Raw genomic sequence first — 5,529 nt, forward strand, 5'->3', positions numbered from 1 at the left:
TTTCATTTTATCTGGGTCCACAGGAAGAACAAAAGGAGTCAAGTAATACTGCATTGGGTAAATATCCTAAAAAAAAAAAAACAAAACAAACCTCTTTAAAGTTGCTCTTCTTTTTAAGTGCTATTGATTAAGTACAACTCATAGTGACCAAATGAACAACAGGCCTGAACCCTGTCCTATCCTGTGTCATCCTCGCAATCTCTGACGTCCTCAAACTGCTCATCAAGTCCATTGCTGCAGTCACCGTGTCAAGCCACCTGGTTGAGGATCTTCTCTTTCTCTGTCCCTCCACCTTCCCAAGTTTGAGGCCCCTCTTCAATGAACAGCCTCTCATAGCAACATGTCCATGCCTCCAAGCAGCTGTCTGGTTGCACCTTCTCCAAGACATTTTTGTTCTTTTGGTAGCCCATGGGATATTAACTATTCTGTGAGTGGAGTGGTGGGAATGAATGTGTTTGAGACAGCGAGGTTGACACAGGATAGAAAGGCGTTTAGGGCTCTTGTACATAGGGTCGCTATGAGTCACAAACGACTCGATGGCACATAACAACAACAACAACTCCAATACCACAAATTAAAACCACAAATTCTTCTGCCAACATTATTCATTTTCTAGCTCTCCGCATAGTAAGTGATTGAAAAGATCATGGTATGAATTAAGTGTACCTTAGTTCTAAAACTGTCATTGTTGCTCCTTAATAATATGGAGATGTCCTTGTGACAGGATACTTTCCTGGTGCAATGTTTCCTGATATCCTAACTGCTGGTACCAAGTGTATTGACTGTGGAAACAAATAAGATACAGTTATTGACAGTTTTCAATTTTTTTTCCATCTATGATCCATCCTTAAAGTACTAAAGAGTAAAGATGCCATTTTGAGGACTAAAGTGTGTCTGACCCAAACCATGGTATTTTCAATCAACTCACATGGAAGTTAAAGTTGGACAGTGAATAAAGAAGGTCAAAGAATTGACACCTTGAATTTTTATATTATTGAACAATACTGAATATGACATGGACTGACTGTCAAAAAACAAAACAAAACAAAAAAATTGCCTTGAAACAATTGCAGCCAAACTGCTCCTTAAAAATGTAGATGATGGGACTTCATCTCACGTATCTGGGCATGTTATCAGGAAGGGATAAACCCTAGAGCAAGGTAGCGTGTTTAGTTAAACAGAGGATCACTGAAAAAGAAAATGACTCTCAATGAGATGGATTGGCACAGTGGGCTCATGCATAGCAATGATTATGAGCATAGTGCAGGACTGGATAGTGTTTTGCTCTATTGTTCATAAGGTTGCTCTGGGTGAGAACCAATGGCACCTAACAACCGCAATGACAACTATATCACTGAGGTTAGACAGTTGTTGTATTGAATAACACTTGATCTGTATTGACAAATATTTTCTATTAGGAAAAAAAGCTGTTAGTGAAGGAACTATAAAACAGACACAAAATTCTTCCTCTTCTTTCTATACTTTGTGGCTCCTCTACTTTTCTCCTTCCCTTACTCATGGGACTACTGGGCATGCCCGAATCAGGGCTGCCAAATTATAGCTGTAAAAGTGATTGCCAGCAAAACCATTAATTGCTCTCAATGAAATGAATAAGTAAATTATTGGACTCTGTGATTAAGTGGCGAGGACATGAACTTTATAAGCAGTACGAGTGCAATGAGCACTGAGGCTGCATCAATTTCCTACGCACACACAGAAGGCAATAAGAACATGATATTAACGCTTAATTGATAATGTTGGAAGATTAAAGCTTCCCTGGGGGATGTGAAGGGAAAACATCAGCATTTGGGAGTACTTGTGTTATAGTCTCCTGCTGGAAATTATTGACATAAATGACAAATAAATCTATGAATTCTAATACTTAAATTATAATGTGTTTCCGAAGAAGTGAATACTGATTCTATTATTGTACAGTGGGTAGAACTTCAAACATGAATTCTTGAGACCTGGGTTTTTATCTCAAGTCTCCACTGACTTGTTTGTTACATGATTGTGGGGAAACCCCATTTGTTTTTCTGTGACCAAGATTCCAAACAGAATCATTTCCTGCTGAAGAATAGATTCTATGGAGTTACAAGTTTTGACTTAACTTGGGTTTTGTATATTCCCAAACATACTGCATAGAGGTAAGTATATGGAAAAATACTTCTTTAATTGCTAAGGTATGATTTCTGGCACACCTGAGAAGGACAAGCATTTTAGCTGAGGAATTTAGGGGAGGGGCGGGGATGGGAAAGGTAGGGATTGGGAAATGAAAATTTTAACTATTCTTACAGAAGTTACATATACTTGTATTAATGCCCATGAATAAGGAAGAACAATGAAGAGCTGAATCCTTTGAAATATGATATTGTTGAAGAATATTGAATATACCAAAGATTTCCATAAGAACAAAATAATCTGTCTTGGAAGAACAGGCAGAATACTCTTTGGAAGTAAGGATGTTAAGACATTGTCCCAAGTACTTTGAACATGTTATCAAGAGGGACCAGTCCCAGAAGAAGGACATTATGCTCAGTAGATAGAGCGTCAGTGAAAACCTGAAAGATCATTAATGAACTAGATTGACACAGTGGCTATAAACAGTGGGTTCAAGTATAGCAATGATTGTGAAAATTCTGCAGGAATTGGCAGTGTTGTGTTCTCTTATACATAGTGATAGAATAATGAGTCAGAACCAGTTTCACATCACCTAACAATACCATTCAGTTTCATTAAAATGTCTAAATGTTGTTTGTTGTCATGTGTCATAGATTTGGAACTAACCCATAGCTGACCTTTCTGTGGGTTTTCAGAGGCAGTTAATGTCAAGGAAGGAGATGGCCCATCCTTTTCCCATGGAGCAGTTGGTGGCCTTGAACTGTGTAACTTCGGGATTGCAGCACAGTTTCTTGTCACTAGGCCACCAGAGCTCCCTAATAGAACATTTTTGTGTTGTTGATTGCCATTGAGTGGAGCATGACTAATAGTGACCCTATCATCATTTTTCCAACTTCATAGAGTTTCCAAAGGCATGTGGTTTAGGAAGTGGATGCCACTTCTACTTCCAAAATGAAACATTAGAGGTACTAAATAACAATTAATGTGCTAGTAGTAGACATAATTCTAAGACAGTCCCCAAGATTACCACCCCCTACTATAGAATTCATTATGCTATTTGAATGGTGGTGTTAAGAGAAAATAGCTCTGGACTGCCAAAAGGACAAACAGGCATGTCTTGGAGGAGGTGCAATGAGGGTGTTCTATAAAAGCAAGAGTGTGAAAACTTTATCTAATGTACTTTGGGCATGTTATTATATACATAGCAAAGATTCAAAAGATCATGGTCTGAATCATGTGAACTTTAGTCTTCAAACCAACATTATTATTCCTCAGTAACTTAGAGAGGTCCCTGATGTGATATGTCTCATGATCTCCTGATTGCTGGTACCAAAGGTGTTGATTGTATATCCTAGTAAGATAAAATCTTTGATAACTTCAGTAATTTGTCTCTGGGGTATTCATTGGGTCTGCAATGTGCTCTGCTCTGTTTTAGAAGGCTTATTTTATTTTTTTCGCAATGTTTTAAGCTGCCTGCTGCTTTCTTGACTTTATGTGATGTTTTCCTTGGTATGTGTTGTTTCTATTGTGTCTGATTTGATTGTTGATAGTTCTTTATCTTTATGATGTTATGGAGTAGTTTCAGATTTAAAGTGTTGCCTTTGTCAAGGAGGGCACCTTGTTATACCAGAAGTCTTTTCTGATCCTGTGCAGAGAATAAACTCACCTTTTCGAAAGTCCTTTCATTTCTCTCTGGACTATAGTACAGCCCTGTGGAAATCTTACCTGAATGATGTCAGCCTCTTCTAAAGTTTGTAATTGCCCTTGGTGGACCACAGTGTGGCCTGAGACCAACTTTTCCCTAGCTATTGCTCTCTGTCTCTCGGGGAAGGTGTGAGTGTGTGGAGCCCCAATACTCTATACAGCTGCCTTCTCAGGTCTCCAGTAGTCTGCTGGGAATCTCTCCTGCCTGCACCTGCCTCTTCTAAAGTGGGTAGTTGTCCTTAGCACTGCTGATGTACAGGGAAGCAGAAAACCACCATCTGCTTGACTTCTGCACTCTCTCGAGCTGCTGTGAGTGTGATGGCAGTAGGACCACCAATATCTCTGCGCAGCTGCTCTCCAGTAGCCTTCTGGGAATCTCTGCCTACATTCATTTCTTGTAAAGTTTGTAATTGTCCTCAGAAAGGCTAGTGTGCAGGACAGCAGGAGGCCTCTGTCCTGTTGACAGGTATACACTCTCTATGTGGTGTGGGGTCAATGCAGGCAGAGCTACTATGTACCTTAGTGCAGCTTCCTTCTCAGATCTCTTTAGAACGGGAAGGGTTTTGAAGCTCCTTCTCACATACTTGGGCATATGGCCAGGAAGGATCCATTTTTGGAGAAGGACATCATGCTTGGAAGAAAAGAAGGAAAGGGTAAGAGAGGAAGACACTGGAGGAGGTGCATTGACACAGTAACTTTCGTATTGGGTTTAGGTGTGTCAGAGACAATGAGATTGGCTCAGGACAAGATGGCGTTTAGAGCTACTGTGCAGAGAGTCACTATGAGTCACAGGAAACTTGATAACATGTAACAATAACAATACAAGATCAAAATAAGGGTGCAGTCGGAATGTTCTTTCGAGACAGAAACCACCTCACAACTCAAAATAAGGGTGCAGTCGGAATGTTCTTTCGAGACAGAAACCACCTCACAACTTTGGCCATGCTGCTAGGAGGCCTTGGAGAAAGACATGATTCTGGGGAGGGTGGAAGGTTGGTGAAGGAGAAGAAGAGCCTCAAATAGGTGGATTGACACAGTGACTGCTGAGGTAGGCTCTTGTGTGTCAAGAAGTGTAAGGATGGCACAGGGTAGAACAGCGTTCACATCTGTTGTTTATAGGGTCACTATGAGTCATACTCAGGGTGATAACACCTAGCAACATGGTTGTTAGGTGCAAGCAAGTTGATTACAGTTCCTAACTCTCTGTGAGCAGATCTGAACCTTGTCCTATCCTGTCACATCCTCACAGTCTCTGATGTGCTCAAGCCCACTTTTACACTCAATCAATCTGTATTTTTGATAGTTAACTTCTTTCTTCTGACCTTGCACTATTCTTAACATATGCCTTTTTCAGATGATTGTTCCCTCCTGGTAACGTGTCCAAAGAAGGGGAGATGAAGGTTCACCATCTTTACCTCTGAAAAGCATACAGTTGCTCTTCTCCAAGACACTTGTTTGTTCTTTTGGCAGTCCATTCAGTCCATTCAGTATTCTGCTTTAACATCACAACATAAAGACATCAATTCTTCTATCATCCTTACTAAATATTTAAATTTTATTATATTGTCCAGTAAAACCCCTCATAGCTATTTTTGTTGAGTTCTAATCAGCATTGTATATTACACTGACTTGCCCTACTGCTTAAGTCTGGAAGAGTTCCTCAGTCTTAATCTTTCTTTAGTTTTGTACTTTTGAGGAATGTTG

The sequence above is a fragment of the Elephantulus edwardii genome, unplaced genomic scaffold (genome assembly GCF_000299155.1).
Source record: "Elephantulus edwardii isolate Elephantulus edwardi_28Jun2011 unplaced genomic scaffold, EleEdw1.0 scaffold00014, whole genome shotgun sequence".
In the NCBI taxonomy this organism is placed as follows: Eukaryota; Metazoa; Chordata; class Mammalia; order Macroscelidea; family Macroscelididae; genus Elephantulus; species Elephantulus edwardii.